The sequence below is a fragment of the Sminthopsis crassicaudata genome, chromosome 3 (assembly GCF_048593235.1).
Source record: "Sminthopsis crassicaudata isolate SCR6 chromosome 3, ASM4859323v1, whole genome shotgun sequence".
Classification (NCBI taxonomy): Eukaryota; Metazoa; Chordata; class Mammalia; order Dasyuromorphia; family Dasyuridae; genus Sminthopsis; species Sminthopsis crassicaudata.
The window spans coordinates 474771661-474793454 of NC_133619.1; positions in this window are offsets into that span (position 1 = coordinate 474771661).

The window sequence follows — 21794 nt, forward strand, 5'->3', positions numbered from 1 at the left end:
AAAAGTACGTTCATATAGTTTCTTGGTTTGTCTTTGTAGGTGTACTCCCAAATATTTCATGCTGTGTATGACTGTTTAAATGGAATTTCTCTATTTTGTGCTGCTGGATTTTGTTGGTCATATAAAGAAATGCTGATGATTTATATGGGTTTATTTTATATCCTGCAGCTTTGCTAAAGTTATTAATTATTTCAAGTAGTATTTTGGTTGATTCTCTATAATTCTCTATTCATCTGCAAGAAGTGATAGTTTTGTTTCCTGAGAGCCTGTTCTAATTCTTTCAATTTATTTTTCTTCTCTTATTACAACAGCTAATATTTCCAATACTGTATTTAGTAATATTGGTGATAGTATTAATCCTCGCTTCATCCCTGATCTGTCTGAGATTTCTAGCTTATTGTTACAGATAATGCTACTTGAAGGTTTTAAGATAGATAACTGCACATCACTTTAAGGAATGCTCCCTTTATTCCTGTGTTCTCTATTGTTTTAAAGAGAAACAGTTATTTTGTCAAAAACTTTTTCAGCATCTATTGAGATAATCATATAATTTATGTGGAATTAGTTATTAATATGGGCAATTATGTTGATGGTTTTCCTAATTTGAACCAATCCTGTGTTCTTGGTATAAATCCTATCTGGTCATACTACATAATCTTTGATTTATTGTTATAACAGACTTATTAGTATTTTGTTAAATTTTTTTTGTATTGATATTAATTGAGGAAATTGGTCTATAATTTTATTTCTCTATTTTACCTTTTCCTGGTTTATGTATTAGCACCATATTCCTTTCATAAAAGAAGTTTGGTAGGACTCCACCTTTTTTTCCCCAAATAGCTTATATAGTATTAGAATTGATTTTTCTTTAAATATTAGATAGAATTTACTTATGAGCCCATCTAACACTTGGATTTTTTTTCTTAGGGAATTCATTAATTGCTTGTGCAATTTCTTTTTCTAAGGTAGGGTTATTTAAGCATTCTACTTCCTGATCTGTTAATCTGGGTAATTTATATTTTTGTAAATATTCATCAATTTCACTGAGATTATCAGATTTGTTAACAAATAATTGAGGACAATATTTCCCAATGATAGCTCTAATTTCTTCTTCATTGACAGTGATTTTATGCTTTTCATTTTTGATACTGGATATTTGGCTTTCTTCTTCATTTTTTTAAAAAATCAAATTAAGCAATGGCTTATCTATCTTATTTTCCCCATAAAACCAACTCCTAGATTTATTTATAAGTTCAATACCTGAAAATTTGGGTTTTTTTCTTTCAATCACATTAATTTCACCTTTGATTTTCAGGATTTCCAATATTGTGTTCAAATGAGGATTTAAATTTGTTCTTATTCTAGTTTTCTTCAGGTTAATGTCCAATTCATTTTGTTCTTTTTCTATTTGATTGATATAAGAATATAGAAAAATAAAATTTCCCCAGACCACTGCTTTGGGTGTGTCCAACAAATTCTGGCATGTTCTCTCATTGTTATGATTCTCTTTAATGAAACTATTAATTGTTTATGTGATTTACTTTTAACCCACTTTTAATTTTATAATTAATTTTAACCTATCTTTCCATTGTGCTTGGTTGAATGTAATTTTTATTGCATTTCTTAAAATATATTTAATATTTATGCCTTTTTATAGTTGGTTTTGAGGTTTTTATGCCTATAACATGGTCAATTTTTGTGATAGTGCCATGTGCTGTTAAGAAAAAAATAATCCTTTCTGTTCCAATTCAATTTTCTCTAAAAGTCTGTCATATCTAACTTTTCTAATATCCTATATATCTTTTACTTTCTTTTTTGGTTGGATTTATCAGGTTCTGAGAGAGGACAGTTGAAGTCGCCCACTAGTATAGTTTTATCCTCTTTCTTGAACTTACTTAACTTTTTCTTTAAGAATTTGGATGCTACACCACTTGGTGCTTATAAGTTTAGTATTGCTATTGCTTCATTGTCTGAGCTACCTTTTAGTAAGATATAAGTTCTTTATCTCTTTTAAACAGGTCTATTTTTGCTTTTACTTCATCTGAAGTAATCCTGATTGCTACCCCTGCTTTTTTTTTTCTTTTACTTCAGCTGAAGTATAATAGAATCTCTTCTAATCCTCTACCTTTACTTCATGAGTGCCACTCTGTTCAAATGTCTTTCTTTTAAACAACATTGGAGGATTCTAGTTTTGTATCCACTCTGCTATCTGCTTCCATTTTATAGGAGAATTCATCACATTCCTATTTACAGTTATGATTACTATGTACTTCCTTCCCTCCATACTATTTTTCCTCCTGTTTGTTCTCTCTCCTGTTTCACCCTTTCCCTCCTGACCAGTGTTTTGTTTCTGACAACTACCTCCTCCATCTGTCCTCCCTTCTGTCAGTCTCTCTCTGCCTCTTTATTAAACCTTCTCCACTCTTACTTCCATTATATAAAATAATTTCTGTAATTAACTGATTGTTTATATTATTTCTTCTTTGAGTTAATGCTTAAGAGAGTAAAGTTTAAGCAATGCCCATTGCCCATACTTCTATCTTCCCCTCCACCATAATAGGTCTTTTGTGTCTCTTGATATGCAATAATTTACCTAATTATACTTCTCCCTTCCATCTTCATCCAATGTACTCCTCTTTCTCATCCCTTAATTATTTTTTGTCGCTCTAGCTGTATTATTGTGGTACATTTTTTTTAGAATTATGTAGGGACATAAACAATTTAGCTCTATTGAATCCTTTATATTTTTTCCCCTTTTTATCCATTTTATGCTTTTCTTGAGTCTTGATATTAGAGATCAAATTTTTGGTTTAATCCTGGTCTCCTCATGAAAGCTTGAAATTCTTTTATTTAATTGAATGACCATTTCTTCTTTGATGTATTGTGCTTAATTTTGCTGCCTTAATGATTCTTGGTTGTAATCCTAGTTCTTTTGCCTTTTGTTATTTCATGGCCCCTGATCCTATCTTTTAAAGGACCTGCTAAATTCTGTATAATCCTGATTGTGGTTCTCTGATATTTGAATTATTTCTTTCTGGCTACTTGCAGTATTTTTTCTTGATCTGATAATTCTAAAATTTGGCTAATGTTGATTGGAGTTTTTATTTTGTGACCTCTTTCCTGAGATGAATGGAAGATTCTTTCAGAATATCAGGACAGTTTTCCTATATAATTTCTTTAAAAATGCTGCCAGGTCCTCCTTTTGATTATGGCTTTCAGGAAATCCAATGATTCTAACATTGTCTCCCCTGGATCTATTTTCCATGTCTATTGTTGTTTTCCCAATGAGGTATTTTATACTTTTGAATTTTTTGATTGATTATTAATCTATCAGAGAGTCATTAACTCTGCTTGCCCAAATGTAACTTTAAAGAGCTGTTTTTCTCAGTTTTTATATTTTCTTTTCTATTTGGCCAATTCTACTTTTTTAAGCAGTTGTTTTCTTTTTCTAGGCTGCTGACCACTTTTTATAATTCTCTTGCATCACTATCATTTCTTCTACATCTCTAATATGGTCTTTAATTTCTTTTTATCCTCTTCCACAAGGTCTTTCTGGACTTGAGAACACTTCCTTTTTTTCTTTATGGTTCTCTATAGTTATCCCATTCTGAGGTTTTGTCTTGATCTTCCCCATCATAATGCCTTTCTATGGTCAGATTCTTTCTTTTTTTTTTTTTTTGCTCATTTTTTGATCTTTTTTTTTCTTTAAAATTTGGGCTTTGAGTGAAAGGGGCATTGTCTCAGACTTCTTGTGCCAGGGGCTGCAGGAACTCTCTGGTGCTGACATTGACTGATCCTGCTGGAAGCCATAAAGATCTGGCAGCTTACCTGGTGGTGAGGTGGATTTCTGGTTTTGGCATATGGCATGTGCTCAGGCTGGTTGGATATTTCTGCATTTCCTGGGCACTACACTGAAGCAAATGACAGTTTGGCCATTGCAGAGACTATTACTGGTGACCAAATCCATAGGGTCAATGTGTATTTGTTTGTCCACAGCTACACTGAATGATGGGCAGTTTTTAGAGCTGAAATCTGGCAATTTACTGATTAGTCCACTACCTTCTGGCATGCTTCTTATATCTGTGGTGTGCTTAAGATGTTTCCTTTAAGCATGATGAATTTAAGTCCAATCTGTCCTTGGTTCCCAAAGCAGACACCGCCACCAACTTTTACTGTCTCAGGGAGGTGATGCTAGAATACAGATGGGAAATTGGTAAGTCCAACTTTCTCTGAATTATTAGAATGTCATACATTTCTCTTCTGGTAAAAACTGATGTTGGGGAGGAGGAAGGAAAAGAGATTTAAGCCAATGCCAAAACTAAAGCTTCTCCTTGCCCATCTTCCTCTGAGTCTCTTCAGTTTGTTCTTCTTTCTCCATTTTCCTCTCCTCTTATCTCATCTCTTCATCTGTGTGTGTGTGTCTGTGTGTCTATCCATCTTCTCTTTCTTTTTCTTCCATTATTTCCCTCTTCCCTGACACTTGCCATGTAGTCCAATTTCTTTGGCCTATCCAAATTTCTGGCTTCTGTAGCCTATATTAATTTCTTTTGTCTAGCATTTCTAAAAGCAAATAATAAAAATTAAAATTAACATTCATGTAGTACTTAAGTTTTACAAGGCATTTTGTTTATGTATGTTAATCTCATTTGATCTTCACAATAATCCTGTGAAGTAGATACTAGTATTATCCTCATTTTACAAATTAGGAAACTGAATTAGATAAAGTAACTCAATTGATAACTATTAAGTGATTGAGATAGAATTCAAAACCAGGTTTTTCTGACTCTTGGTGTGTCTGCAGCACTATCCATAGGTTTCTAGTAGTTCTGGCTTGACACATAGAATGCTAATGTAGAACTGAACTATTAACCTTACTTGCATGTCTGTGTGAATGGCATTCTATCCACTGTACTACTTATGTGCCTCACTTAGAGTCTTGACTATTTGTTTGGAACTAAAATGATATGGTGTATTATGTTACTATGAAATAATGTGCTTTTTTAAAAGTGTCTTACTATGTATGCTTAATACCTGTTTAAATTTAAATATCTTACCTCTCCAACTAAGTTGTAAGATACATAAGAAGATTTGATGCCTTACACTTTTCTTACCTTGTCCATGGTCCTTATGGTTGGAAAATTAAACCTCGTTTTTCCCTCAGTCATTTTATCTTCCACCTACCCAGAACACCTGAGAAATATGGCAAAAGGACCCATATGTGCAAAAATGTTTTTGGTGGCTGTTTTTGTAGTGGTAAAAAAAACTGGAAACTGATTGGATGCCCATCAGCTTGAAAATGGCTGGAATAAGTTATGGTATATGAATGTTATGGAACATTATTATTCTGTGAGAGATGACCAATAGGATGATTTCAGAGAGGCCTGGAGAGACATATGAACTGATGCTAAGTGAAATGAGAAGAACCAGATCATTATACACAGCAACAACAAGAAGATACAATGATCAATTCTGATAGATCAATCTCTTTTCAACAAAGAGATAATTGAGATCATTCTAATAATCTCATGATGAAGAGAGAAGACTGTGGAAACTAAGTGTGGACCAAAATATAACATTTTCATTCTTTCTGTTGTTATTTGCTTGCATTGTGTTTTCTTTCTCAATTTTTTTCCCCTTCTTAATCTGATTTTTCTTATGCAGCAAGATAATTGTGTGTGTGTGTGTGTGTGTGTGTGTGTGTATGATTTAACATATATTTTAATATATTTAATATGTATTGGATTAACTGCCATCTAGAGAGTGGGTGGGGAAAGAGGGGAAAATTTGAAACCCGAGGTTTTCCAAGGGTTGGTGTTGAAAAATTGCCCATGCATATGTTTTGTAAATAAAAAGAAAAGAAAAGAAAGAAACAATATGGCTCTAGTGGTCATGGACTGTCTAGGCATGCTCTCCATGTGTCCTACTAGAATTAATTTCCTCCAGAAAGGGAAACCAATGAACAAAATATATACTATCTGTGTATCCTTGGTATATCCTAGTGGTTCTGACCTGATGTATATAACCTTAGTAAAAGAACTGAACAGTCTGCTTTGCTGAATGTCCAAGTGAATGTTTCTGAAGCTATTTTCCTTCTCTTAGGGTATGTCTTTGTAGGATATCTTGGTCAGACTATGGTAACCCTGAAGGCATAAAAGCTATGTCTTCATTCTTCTACTTGGAAAAGGGCTTTTTATATACCCAGTTTTACTGGTATAGCAAGGCAAATGATTTAGCATTTTTCTGGAACTCTGTCTTCCCAGAAATCAGCCAGAATCAGGATCACCAAAAGTCTTTATTCTTGGTCTCTTGAGGTCACCGTCAGGAGATTAGATCTAGTAATCTCCACACCACCTTCCTCTCTCAACCGCCAAGAGAGAATGCCTCAATTTCCTCCTCCTCCTCCACCCACACATGTCACTTTCCCCTCTTTGTCCTACCAATCAAGTCAGCACAGAACAGCTGGGGAGGGTCAACCTTCAATCATGTTAATAGAGAACGGTCCAATTGGCAATTAGTCTCACGTGCTTCATTATCCAAGTACATTTGCTCAGTTCTAGCCCTTTACATCTCCCGCTTTCTTTTGTTTTAGAACACAGATGGTCACGCCCCCCTCCCCCCATCCCCCCGACTTCTTAGGAGGGGAGATGAAAGCACCAAAAAGGAGATAATCATGCCCTCCCTGACATCTCAGGAAGGGAGATGAAAAGCACCAAAGGGAAGTAGGGATTGCTAGCGGGTTTCTGGGTTGAAGGGTCTTATTAGAGACAAGTATGCACAAACACATCAGCATGGGAGTTATTACACTAGCACATAGCAATAACGCAGAGGCTATTAGTGATGACTCTCCCCACAGTCAGTGCAGGCTCAATGTGGTGCAACAAACATGAATTGTACATACAAGTGGCGATAACAAATTATATAAATCAACACTGTTTTATAAGATTTCCAGAAGTCCTAGAAGGAGGGTATGTAAACATCAGTCACACATATGCCTTCTTCAGCAACCAAGAGATAGTCCAAAATCAATCTATTGTCCATTGCTTCAACATGTTAGGGAATCTAATGATCCCCACAAGTTTTTGAAGTCCCACATTAGTCTTTTTATATGTTAGGAAATCCAATGATCCCTACAGGTTTTTGAAGTCCCGCATCAGTCTTTTTATATGTTAGAGAATCCAATGATCCCTACAGGTTTTGAAGTCCTGCAACAGTCTTATGATGCCTCAGAGCATCCAATGATTCCTGAGGACATTCAAGTCCTACAATAGTCTTTTGATGTCTCAGAGAATCCAATGATTCCTGAGGGCTTTCAAGCCCTATAATAGTCTTATCATGTCTCAGAGAATCCAATGATTCCTGAGGATTTTCAAGTCCAACAATATCCATGTCCATGAGTTAAACACCATAACTGCCAGGTTCTTTCAGTGGTGGGCACAGTCAGCAACAGAACCACCCTAAGTTTCTTGAGTCTTTTCCTTCATTTCAAGGGTCTACTCTGTCTCTCTCTGATGGACAAGGCAAATACAGCTCGTTGGCACCCATATGATTCCTTCTGCATCTGTGGAGACACAAGCAAACCCTCTCCCCCAAGCAGTTAACCCATTTGGTCCCTTCCATTCACCACTTTCTGGGTCTCTCCACATGACCCGGCGATCATCTAAAGACAGTGGAGCTGCTCGCACTAGACATTGTCCTTCCGGTGGGTTATAAAACCTGTCTGCTGGAGCCAGTGCATCTTTGTCAAAAATTTAAAAATTAATGGCATAGAGAACTACATTTAGAAGTTCTCTAGGGTTACCCGTGGCTCCCCCTTTCTTTTGTTTTTGTAGGAGTGTCTTAATATCTCTGTTTCTTCTCTCTACTATTGCCTGCCCTTGAGTATTAAATGGTATGCCAGTGGTATGTAAAATCTTATACTGTGCACAAAAGAGTGCAAAATGTTTAGAAATATATGCAGGTCCATTGTCTGTTTTTATTGCTTGTGGCACACCCATAATTGCAAATGCTTGTATAAGGAATTCAGTGACCACTCGGGCTGTCTCTTTTGCTGCTGGCACTGCAAAAGTGAATCCTGAAAAGGTATCTACCATGACGTGGATAAAAGATAGACGACCAAAAGATTTATAATGGGTCATCCATTTGCCAAATTTCATTAGGTCTCAAACCATGAGGGTTCTTTCCTGGAGGGAGTGTAGGGGCATGGAAAGGAAGGTAAGCTATACAGGCTTTTACTATGCTCTTAGCTTCTTCTCTTGTTATTCCAAATTGTAAATGTAAAGCTTGGGCAGCCTGATGATATTTAGAATGAAATTCTTGTGCTTCTTGAAATAAAGGAGTATTGGCCAACATGGTTAGAAGGTTATCTGCCTTTGAATTACCATCAAAAATAGGGCCTGGAAGTCCACTATGGGAGTGGACATGCAAAATATAAATCTTACCTGGATGCTTTCTCACTCGCTCTTGAAGTTCCTTAAAGAGCTGATATATATTGGAGGCTACAAATTTTATTTGGGTTGTGGCAATTCTTTGTACCACACCTACTGAATAGGCTGAATCAGATATTATATTTATGTCTCCCGGATAATAAGCAAGAGCTAGAATGATTGCATACAATTCATTCTGTTGAGTGGACTGAAAAGTAGTTCTGATTACTCTATAGTTAAGTCACGAGAGTATACAGAGCAAATATTATGTTTGGATGCATCTATAAAGACAGTTAGTCCTTTAAGAGGAACTTTAGAAACCTTTTCTTCAAGAATCCATCGCCAATTATGTAACAGTCTGGTTATCTTTAATGGAGACCCGTGTGTAAAATTTGGAGCCAGGGCTAATAAAATTTGCCACTCTGGGATGGTTTCAAGCACACATTAACTTGTGCATTAGTATAAAAGGTATATATCTTGTCAGGTCTTATCCCAGATAACTGTACTGCTCATTTAATGGCCTTTAATAAAATTCTAGCTGAAAGCACTGGGTAAGGAAGGCTTTGTTCTGGTTGTTCTGGGAGGTTCACCCACTCTATCACACAGTCTCCTTGATGAAAGACTGCTGTGGATGGCTCTTGTGTAGCAAAAACTGATATTTCCAAGAGTTTTTGAGTGATTCTTTCAATCACATTGGTAAAGCCAGTTCAGCTTGTCTCAAAGCCTCTTGAGCTTCTTTTGTAAGCTGGCGTGGTGAATTTAAAGCACTGTCTCCCCTTAAAATGTCATATAATGGTTGCAATTGACAGGTAGTCAAGCCTAGCACGGGATGCATCCATTGGATATCTCCTATCAATTTCTGGAAGTCATTTTAGGTGTTTAGCTTCTCTGTTCTTAAGGAGAGTTTCTGTACTGTAAGCACCTTAGGATATACTTCATATCCTAAATATTGAAAAGGAGCATGTCTTTGAATCTTTTCTGAAGCTATGTGCAATTTATACTTCTTTAGTGTTTCTATGGTTTTTTTTGGTAGACATGCTTCTAACATTTGTTCCTCAGATGCACATCCCAATATATCATCCATGTAATGTAATAACATTACTTTTGGAAATGCTTTTTTTACTGGAGTAAGAGCAGCAGCAACATACATTTGACACATAGTAGGGCTGTTTTTCATTCCCTGTGAAAACTGTCCATTCATATCTTTTATAAGGCTCAGCTAAGTTAATGCTGGGCACTGAAAAGGCAAATCTTTTCATATCCTCCTTATCTAGGGGGATAGAATAGAAACAATACTTAATGTCTATAACCCACAGAGGCCATTCTCTAGGCAATTGAGTAGGAGATGGAAATCCAGGTTGAAGAGTTCCCATAGTTTCCATCTGTTCATTTAACTTTCTTAAATCAGTCAACATCCTCCATTTTCTAGATTTCTTTTTTACAACAAATACTGGGGAATTCCAAGGACTTAGAGAAGGTTGTAAGTGTCCTTGATCAAGTTGTTCCTGTACTAGTCTAGTAAGGCCTGAATTTTATTTCTACCTAAGGGCCACTGTTCTATCCACACTGGTGTATCAATTTTCCATTGGATAGGAACAGGTGAAAGTGGTGGCAGGCCTTCAACAGCAGCCCTGCCTAAAAAAATGAAGTACTAATTTTTAATCCTAATTGTTATAAAATGTCTCTTCCCCACAGATTGATGGGGATTTTTTCAACTATAAAAGGAGTAAAAAGTCCTATTTCACCTTCAAATATCCATCTTAAAAGGGTAGCACTAACTTTAGCTGCTATTTATCCTCCTACCCCAGACATGTAGGTGTCTGCCTTATTCTTTGGCCAGTGACTGGGCCAGTTGGCACCTCTAATGACTGTGTAATCTGCACCTGTGTCCACCAGTCCTTCTAATGGTATGACATTTATATAGATGGTGAGCATAGGTCGGTCAGCTGTCACAGCTGCTGTCCAGTATATTCCTGAGTTTTGCTGTTTGGAGTCAGAACGTGGGTGACTGTCACCAGATTGCTTATTAGGGGTCTGTATCAATAAACCCGATGCTACTACTTCCCCTGTTTGATAAGTCACACATTGTCTACCTGTGTTAGTGACTGGGATATTATCTACACATTCCCCAGTTTTCCACATCAATGTATGAATGAACACTCTTTTGTAAGTACTCTCAGGAGGTGAAATGGTCAAGTCTATTGTGCCTGGAGGCAAGGGATCCATAGGCTGGAGAGGAACAGATTTCACCTCTCCAGGAGTTATCTCAGTTGTCCCAGCTGCATACAACTCTATCCTTCTTAATTATAGTCCCTTTCTCCCATCATGTTTCTTCCTGGCTGACTGATTGTGTAATCCCTAGGTCCTAATGTCGTGATGATAATCAAATGAATGTAAAACACTCGCAAAACTTAAAATATGATGTAAGTACCATTATTGTTATTATTATTATTATTATTATTATTATTTATGAGTCTAGATGACTTTTAAATCTCAAATGGAATCTTAATTTGGCTGGTTTTCAAGAAGACTAAAATCTATTCCTCAATTATCTCTTCTATTCCTAAGATAGAAAATATCTATTGCAAGTAATAGAGAAATTGGAAGTCAAACTATTCTAAAATTATTCACTCATTCACTGATATGATTTTGGTGAACTTGATGGACATTTTATTATGAATATTTTTGTATGAGTTAGTGGTAGCATATGTTAGTTCTCAAACATACAAATGGCATATTAAATAATGTGTCAGCATAGTCTTCAGCTTAAGATATGACATTTGGATGAAAACTATTATTTGACCAAAGTAGAAAGTCCACAGTCCTAAACTCCCATATTCCATGGAAATATCAGGTTTGCATATCCTTGGGATGACCTTTCATCTTAGTCTTTCCTGGCATCTTATCAAATTATTGGAGACAAGAGTGGTAAGGAACAGTGCCATCTTGGTTAGTTTCCATCCTGGAAAGTTTATTCTGTTGAAAAATAAAATTCAAACTTCCCCACAGAAAAAATAAAGTGCAGATTTTTCACTCGTTGAGAACTGGAAATGATAAAAAAAAAATTCTTGGCTTTTTTTGCTTTTTTTGTTGTTTTGGCAGAAATATCACAAGATATCAACATCTTTGCCCTTAATATATTCAAAATCCTAATGGATTCTTTGATATTTTAAGAGGATTCATCCAAACTGTAATAACTTATGATCCATTATGGTCTATCAAACCATAATAATAATAATAAAGATACTCAGATGCACTCATAAATATTCTGTTCTAATATTTGACAATTGAGGAGTGATGATAAAGCCCTTGTATAAAGGTTTATAGTCCTAAAGATGGTATATATGAGATAAAAAAGTATTTTCAGAAAGAAACAATTCTTTTTCAAAATGTCTTTATTTCAAAACATCTCTCAAAGGGACAAAAGGATTTCTTATTTAAAATTTCAACTGATTTTGTAAATATTGTCTTATGCATTCAAGAATCAGGTAGTAAAAAGAACTGTTATACTCAAATCTTGATTATTTCACCTTCTATAAGAAACCTTTTCCAATCTCCCTTAACTTTAGTATCTTGTCTCTGAGATTATCTATTTATCCTATCTATATCTTGTTGGTACATAGCTTGTTGCATATTGTCTCTCCCATTAGACTGTGAACTCTTTTAGATCAGGAACAGTCTTTCCTTTCTTTGTATCCCCAGAGCTTACATATTAGGCTTAATAAATGCATATTGATTAATAGTGGATGGATTTCCTTAGTCAATATTTTCTTAATTTTTTGTGACTATCACCTTCTTAAGGATTCCTCATTAACAATTTTTCAAGGTTTTCTTAAACTTTTATTCTGAACTATAATTTATTATCCAACTAGAGAAAAATATGAAAGAATCTTAAGATTCTCTCTCTTTTAAATCTCTAAACTCTCAATATCCTATTCAACTTAGATAAGGTGTGATTCAAACACAGGGTAGCCAGAGGAAGGAAAAGGAAAGGTCTACTAGCTAAGGTTTTGTATTACTCTTATGTAGTGACATTAAATTGTCCTATAGGAGTCATTTCATGGAGTGTGTTCATTAGTTCAAATAAACCACAAGAGAGCTTGGGGGTTGAGTGTAACTCAGGATTAAAGTCTTGAACTTTGAGATAATGAAGAGTCCTATTATTGGCTCAGTGAATATGTAAAAGGAAATGACAATGTAACACTACACTTCCTCTATTCCTTTCTAGCTACCAATTCTATTAGAACTATTTTGAGATGCTTCACAAGAATGGCATGCAGGAGAGGAAAGAGCATCTTGTTCTAACCTCAACTGACCACGAGAACATGCCATCTAAAGTTACTTAATAACCATGCTTGACACCATGCTAAATGCTGAGGATACAAAGACAGGAAAAAATAATCCCTGGTCCTCAAAATGTTCACATTGTACATGACCTGCCTACATAAGATTTTGGCTGCCTCTTTCTACTTTTTTTTTTCTTTCTGGATCTTAGATGAATGAGAAATAACTATTTTTTAAATGACCCTCCATATCCAAAGAGTGATAAAAGGGGTTAGGTAGTGCTAAGAATCACATAGGTTTTATATCTTATATAAATTGAGTTATTGATTATTTAAATGTAAGATCTTTAGTGATCGGTGAATTTATATAGTACTAGAAGAATTTTAATCTTCCTAGTATAAGTGAAACTGGATAATTTTGGGAGATTGCAGCTCAATAGAAGGATGGCTCCCACATTTCTTCTTTCTCCTTTGACAATTAAAAAACTCTTATTTATGCAGCATCTTAAAGTTTGCATAGCATTTTCCTTAAAACAGTACTATGAGCTAGGTATGATATTATTCCTATTTTGCAAATGAAGTCATACTGCATATATGTACAAGAACCAGAAACTGAATCTAAGTTTTTTCTAACTCCAAGTCCAGCCTTCTTTCCCATTGTATTACAATGGCTTTATTATATACCCAAACACAATAAGAAGCATAATTGAATAGACTACCTAATCATCTTGATGTGAAATATCTACCATAAGCATAAACTATATAAAAGACTTATTAATATAAATATAATTTCTTATTTCATGGCTACATCAATTATAGAAAAAGTCTTTGAAGAAATTGACAAATTCCTATAAACAAAGTCAGCATATAGATTTTTACTTGGTGATTTCTTTGGAAAAGAAAGTCCAAGGTAAAATGGAGGGAAAAAATGCTTTAAAATATGGTTTGATGACTTAAATATAGAAAGTTACATTAAAAACTAAATTAAAGGAGGAAGAAAAAAATCACCTTTATAATTTATATATCTATGGCAAGAGTTCATGACTGAATAAGAAATAAAGAGGGAAAAAGAACATAAAAATTATATAAAATTAAATTTTCCCCCAAATGAAACAAGTACAATTAAAATTAGAAGGCAAATAGGAAACTAGGAGAGGGGGAAAAATCTTTGAATCACGTTTCTCTGATGAAAGTTTACTATTTATAATATAAGAGAAACTGATTCAAATTATAAGAATAAAAATCATGGATAAGTGGGAGATAAGCTCCTCAAACAACCACCACTTCTACATAACAATAGCAAAAACAAAGAGAAAATAAAAAAGAAGGATCCTATTCAAAATAACAAAATGGATAAAATATCTGGAAATCAATCTATCATTCCATACTCAAGATTTGTAAACATATTTACAAACTGTTACAATAAAGAAAAGCTTTTAAAGAAATTGAAGAAAGTTATTGTCATGGATCATGGACATATAATAAAAATCATATTAGCTAAATTACTTTACTAGTTGTTATAATCAAGATGTCAAGGCAGTATCTTATAAAGGTACATAAAATAATAGCACAATTCACTTGGAGTAAGAAAAGATCTTACAAGTTCTTGGTTTAACATCAAATATATCTTGCATAGATCTTAAAGAAGGGAAAGGGACCTGTATGTGCAAGAATGTTTGTGGCAGCCCTCTTTGTAGTGGCCAGAAGCTGGAAACTAAGTGGATGCTCATCAACTGGAGAATAGCTGAATAAATTGTGGTATATGAATATTATGGAATATTATTGTTCTGTAAGAAATGAACAACAGGATGATTTCAGAAAGGCCTGGAGAGACTTACATGAATTGATGCTGAGTGAAATGAGCAGGACCAGGAGATTGTTGTATACTTCAACAACAATACTATATGATGATCAATTCTGATGGACGTGGCCATTTTCAACAATGAGATGAACCAAATCAGTTCCAATAGAGCAGTAATGAACTAAATCAGCTACAACCAGCGAAAGAACTCTGAGAGATGACTATGAACCACTACATAGAATTCCCAATCCCTCTATTTTTGTCCGCCTGAATTTTTGATTTCCTCCACAGGCTAATTGTACACTATTTCAAAGTCTGATTTTTTTTGTACAGCAAAACAACTGTTTGGACATATATGCATATATTGTATTTAATTTATACTTTAACATATTTAACATGTATTGGTCAACCTGCCATCTGTGGGCGGGGAGGAGGAAGGAGGGGAAACATTAGAAAAAACGTTTGGCAATTGTCAATGTTGTAAAATTACCCATGCATATATCTGGTAAAAAAAAAAAAAAACTATTAAAAATAAAATAAAATAAAATAACTATTGACATAATAAATAAATATATGTGTGTATACATACATACATATATATACATATATATATATACATACATATATATACATATATATACATATATATACATATATATATACATACATATATACATACATATATATATATATATATATATATATATATGTTAGGACCAAAAATGAACCAGAAGAAGTGATTGGGTTGGGTTCTCTAAGAAATTGCATAATGTTTTTAATGAAACAAAGATCATTATTTCAAAAATTAATATTATTCTAATGCAAGTCATAGATCATTATGGTCTCAAACTAATTAACGTTTGAGATTACCCAAATAGCATTGGAGAAGCAAATAGTGAAAACAAATAGGTTGCAACAGTGAAGAATTGTGCTTTAAGATAAGTCAAAGAAATGTATGACTGGAAAAGGAGATGGACCAGACATATTGAGAGTAAGAGATAATTAAAAACTTACTTTAGCTTTTCACAAAGTTAAGTGATCCAAAAGAAGGTCCTCAGTATATTGAATGAATACCCTATGGAGTTTTATGAGATATCACAGAATAGTCACTTGGGAATAAAAGGCATTTATGAATAGTAATTTGTACCATCAGAAGGAGAATTCACATTATTACTAATGACAGTGTGATATAGAGCACAAGTTGCTGGATGGAGAATCCATGGGTTGAAATTCTATCTCAGAAACTTAATACTTCTGTGACATTGGAAAAGGTATATAATTTATCTAAGTTTCCTTGCATCAGCTATAAAAAAAGACAGTAATAGCACCTATCTCACAAAACTTAAAGAGATCAAATAAAATAAAACATTTACAATATTTTACAAACCTTAAACTATTACATAAATGTCAGTTGCTATTAATATCAATGAGATCACTGAGCTATGGGAATAATGAAGTACTGAGAACATCCTTGATGAAAATGTGAAAAGGGAACATACAGAACTTTTACAAATGACAGGTCTTAATATATCATTTTTTTTATGTGTGGAGAAGACAGGATGTTATTGTGATTGTTGCTTGATGATTTTTTAAAAATTTCATTCAGCAGCTCAAAATGCAGTCTTGAAATCTATCTTCTAACCCAGTCTTATGTTGACAATACAAGATTTATTGCCTATTTTTCATCTCTTAAAAAAATCTTGGAGACACATTTGGCACAGTTAATAGAGCACTGGCCCTGATGTCAGGAGAACCTGAGTTCAAATCTGGCCTCATACTAGCTGTATGACCTTGGACAAGCCACTTAACCTCAAATGCCTCACCAAAAATTTTTTTTTTTATTATTTTTTTGTAAAATCTTATGAGAACAATTTATCCACATAGAAAATATCTTGTTTGTTGAAGCTGTCAAATATCTATCAAATAGCAGCTTTTTTGTTTCATAAAGATTAATGAAAGGAACAAATTTCGGAATGTAAATGAATGGAGTGGAATACTAGGCTGTGAGAAATGAAGAGAATTTTTCAGAGAAATTTGTGAATAATTATATGAAATGACGTAGAGTAAATAAGCAGCAGTAGACCAACTTATACCATAACACCAATATGTAAAAATAAACAACCTGAAAGACTTAAGAACTGAACAATGCAATCAACAACTGTGACTCCAGATGGCTGATCATGAAGAATGTTACCCACTTTCTGACAAAGAAGTGATGGGTAATTATGCAGAATAATGTACACTTTTTTTAACATTATAAGAATTATGGACAAAGAAGAAGTTATGGGCAATATACTATGTACTGAGAAGAAGCAAGTTCAGGAGCAAGCAGTAGCCATCTGTGTCTAACCCTGAGGTAGAACAGGGTCTCAGTTCCAATGTAAAGCCTAGGCTAAAACTGATAGTGGAATAACCAATTCTATTGATCTGAATCAATAAAGCTTTACATCTAGCTGAAAGTGGCTAACTTCAACAATAATATAGTGGAATATCAACTAGGGGCAAGCCCACAGTTTCTTTCTCAGACTTAAACTCAAGTCAAAAACTTGCAGACCTAGAGAGGAAGGAGAAAGATTTAGGAGTTAAAGTAGAAATTAGATTTTGCCCTGGATTAGACCATTTAGAGCACATTAAAAGCTTAAAGTGTCAAGTTTGAGCTGTCCCTGAGATTTTGGAATAACAAAATACCCAATAACCCAAGAAATTAGTCACAGGACCAAGAGGACACAAAACAATCCAGACTTTATATCTAGGATTCTACAATGCCTGACCCTATCATAAAATCTGAAGTCAGGAAATAGGATGTAAAAATGAGCAAACATAAGAAAAATCCCATAGAAAAATTGTCACAGCAAGGAGAATACCCAAGACACAAATCCAGAAAAGAATGACACTAAAGCATCAGAGAAAAATACAGTTTAGGCATGCATTCAACTAAAATATCTAAATGGAATAAAAAAAGAATTTTATTTAAGAGTTTAAAAATATTTTTGGAGGGGAACCAAGATGCCAGAGAAGACCCAACATTCTTAGCTTCACTCATACCCTCACTACTAATTACCAAATTCAGCCTCAAAAATAGTGCTTTAGTGATAAAATCCATGAAGACTGGAAGTACAACAAAGTACCAGCTGAAGATAATATGTAAGATCACCAGAAAAAGTTTGTCCTGAGTGACAGGAGCAGGCCAGCACAGGCAGGGAGGCAAAACCAGAGGATAGCATACTGAGCAGACTGGGGTGGGGATGATCTCCATGGCTGGAAAATTTACAAGGAGGACTCTACCACAGGTTGGCTGCTCCACTTTGGTTGCAAAGCAGTAGAGCAGCAGAGAAATTAAAGCCAAAGGTAGAGTGTACTTCAAAAAATGCCAGAATCTAACAGGATCTGGCTACACCCATCCAAAACTGAAGTGAGTGACTGAGCACAGACCACAGCACAGCTATGCAGCTGCATTCTGCAACATAGGGCTTTTGCCTACCCCAGTCACAAATATGCACAGGTAGGGGGCTCAGCCAGGGTAGTCTCTAACCTGCACAGCAGGGGCTTTGGTCTGGGGCAATAGAACTTCCATAGCATGACTGCATTCCCTAAGGCAGAGACACTTTCAGTAAGATGCTGGGTTTTTCATAGGGCAACTGCTAATCCCCATGGCAGGTTCCACATGGGGCAGTGACACTTTCACTACTCAGCCCCTAGCCCCAGGGCATTCACTAATCCACACAGTGGGGTTCTTAGCAGGTTCCCCAGCTCAGCCTGTGCTACCCAGGGCAGAAACACTTCCAGTACCACTCAGCAGCTCTTTGCAGCCTGTTTGCAGGATAATTACTGTCAGTATATCTATCCCTGCTTTGCAGAGGAAGCTGGTAACCTCCTTGCTCTGAAGGCAGACTCTAAGGGCTTTTTAAAAAAATGAGCACACTCTTTGCAGATGATATGATGATATACTTAGAGAACCCCAGAGATTCTAATAAAAAGTTATTAGAAATAATTCACAACTTTAGTAAAGTTGCTGGATACAAAATAAATCCACATGAATCCTCAGCATTTTTATACATCACCAACAAAATTCAGCAGCAAGAGATACAAAGAGAAATTCCATTCAAAACAACTGTCAAGAGTATAAAATATTTGGGAATCCATCTACTAAATAAAAGTTGGGAATTATATGAGCAAAATTACAAAACACTTGCCACAAAAATAAAGTCAGATTTAAATAATAGAAAAGACATTCAGTGCTCGTGGATAGGCCGAGCAAATATAATAAAGATGACAATACTGCCTAAACTAATCTATTCATTTAGTGCTATACCAATCAGACTCCCAAGAAACTATTTTAATGACCTAGAAAAAATAACAACAAAATTCATATGGAAGAACAAAAGGTTGAGAATTTCAAGGGAATTAATGAAAAAAAAGGTCAGATGAAGGTGGCCTAAGCTGTACCTGATCTAAAGCTATATTATATCAGTTCCAATGTAAAGCCTAGTCTAAAACTGACAGTGGAATAACTAGGGGCCACAATTCTGTTGATCTGAATCAATAAAGCTTTTCATCTAGCTGAAAGTGGCTAACTTCAACAATAGTATAGTGGAATATCAATGAATTAGAAAAAGTAAAGAAGTCCCAGAGAAACAGAATTTGTGAATTGGAAAAGATAAAGAACTCCCATGAAAGTAGGATTTGTGAATTGGAAAAGATAAAGAACTCCCAAGAAAGTAGGATTTATGAATTGAAAAAAGAAAATAACTCAGTTAAAAAAAATTAGTGAAATGGAAAAAAATTCCATAAAGCAGTCACGAAAACCATATGCTATTGGCTAAGAAATAGACTAGTTGATCAGTGGAACAGATTAGGTCATAGGATGAAATGGAGTACAACTATAGCAATCTGGTGTTTGGCAAATCCAAAGATACCAACATTTGGGATAAGAATTCATTATTTGAAAAAACTGTTGGGAAAACTGGAAATTAGTATGGCAGAAATTAGATATAGACCCACACTTAACCCCATATACCAAGATAAGATCAAAATGGGTCCATGATTTAGGCATAAAGAATGAGATCATAAATAGATTAGAGGAACAGAGGATAGTCTACCTCTCAGACCTGTGGAGGAGGAAGGAATTTATGACCAGAGGAGAACTAGAGATCATTATTGATCATAAAATAGAAGATTTTGATTACATCAAATTAAAAAGCTTTTGTACAAACAAAACTAATGCAAACAAGATTAGAAGGGAAGTAACAAATTGGGAAAATATTTTTACAGTTAAAGGTTCTGATAAAGGCTTCATTTTCAAAATATATAGAGAACTTATCCTAATTTATAAGAAATCAAACCATTCTCCAATTGATAAATGGTCAAAGGATATGAACAGACAATTTTCAGATAATGAAATTGAAACTATATCCACTAACTATATCCAAATCACTACTGATCAGAGAAATGCAAATTAAGACAACTCTGAGATACCACTACACACCTGTCAGATTGGCTAAGATGACAGGAACAAATAATGATGAATGTTGGAGGGGATGTGGAAAAACTGGGACACTAATGCATTGTTTGTGGAGTTGTGAAAGAATCCAGCCATTCTGGAGAGCAATATGGAACTATGCCCCAAAAGTTGTCAAACTGTGTATACCCTTTGATTCAGCAGTGCTACTACTGGGCTTATATCTCAAAGAAATACTAAAGATGAGAAAGGGACCTGTATGTGCCAAAATGTTTCTGGCAACTCTTTTTGTAGTGGCTAGAAACTGGAAAATGAATGGATGTCCATCAATTGGAGAATAGTTGGGTAAATTATGGCATATGAATGTTGTGGAATATAATTGCTCTTGTAAGAAATGACCAACAGGATGAATACAGAGAGGTTTGGAGAGACTTACATGAACTGATGCTAAGTGAAATGAGCAGAACCAGAATATCACTATACACTTCAACAACAATACTGTATGAAGATATATTCTGATGGAAGGGGATATCTTCAACATAAAGAAGATCCAACTCACTTCCAGTTGATCAATGATGAACAGAGGTAGCTACACCCAGAGCAGGAATACTGGGAATTGAATGTAAACTATTAGCACTACTGTCTTTCTACCCAGGTTACTTATACCTTCGGAATCCAATTCTTAACGTGCAACAAGAAAATTGGATTTACACACATATATTGTATCTAGGTTATACTGTAACACATTTAATATGTATGGGATTGCCTGTCATCTAGGGGAGGGAGTAGAGGGAAGGAGGGGAAAATTTGGAAAAATGAATACAAGGGATAATGTTATAAAAAAAATAACTCATGCACATGTACTGTCAAAAAATTTATAATTATAAAATTAATTTTTAAAAAAGGATTTAATTTTTTTAAAAAATGAGCAAAAAAGCCAAATGATAGCTTCTATACAGAAAGAGAGCAGGTTTTCAACTCCAGGAGATTAATAGCAGACAGTCTCCAGACAAAACTCCAAAGGGGGATGTAATGTGGTCCCCATCACACAAGGCTCTCCTAGAAGAAAATATTTTTAAAAAATCTTGAAAGAGAGCTAGAAGAAAAATGGGGAAAGGAAAGAGAAACTATGCAAGAGAGTACAGAAAAGGCTTATAACTCATTTAAAGAAAAAATTTGATAAAATGGAAAAAGAAATCAACTTCTTGAAAGGTGAATTAGAAAAAGTAAAGAAGTCCCAGGGGAATAGAATTTGTGAATTGGAAAAGATAAAGAACTCCCAGGAAAGTAGGATTTGTGAATAGGAAAAGATAAAGAACTCCCAAGAAAGTAGGATTTGTGAATTGAAAAAAGAAAATAACTCAGTTAAAAAAAAAATTAGTGAAATGGAAAAAAATTCCATATAGCAAAACAATTCATTTAAAAACTCAATTGGACATATACAAAAAGAAGTTTTTAAAAAAAGCTAATGAAGAAAATAACCCATTAACAATCAGAACTGAACAAATAAAAATGAATGATTCATTGATTTATCAAGAATCAGTTAAGCAAAACCAAAAAAAAAAATTAAAAATAGAAAAAATGTTAAATATCTACTTGGAAAAACAACAGACCTGGAAAATAGATCTAGGAGAGCTAATCTGAGGATTATTGAACTTCCTAAAAATTTTGATGAAAGAAACTCTCATATCTGAGAGAATTTAGAGAGGGGGGAGGAACATTGTGTGAATCTTACACTCATCAGAGTTGGCTCAAAGAGAAAATAATTGATATATTTGGTTTACAGAGAAACTTCTCTCACCTCATTAAAAAGTGGGTGAAGAAAAGGG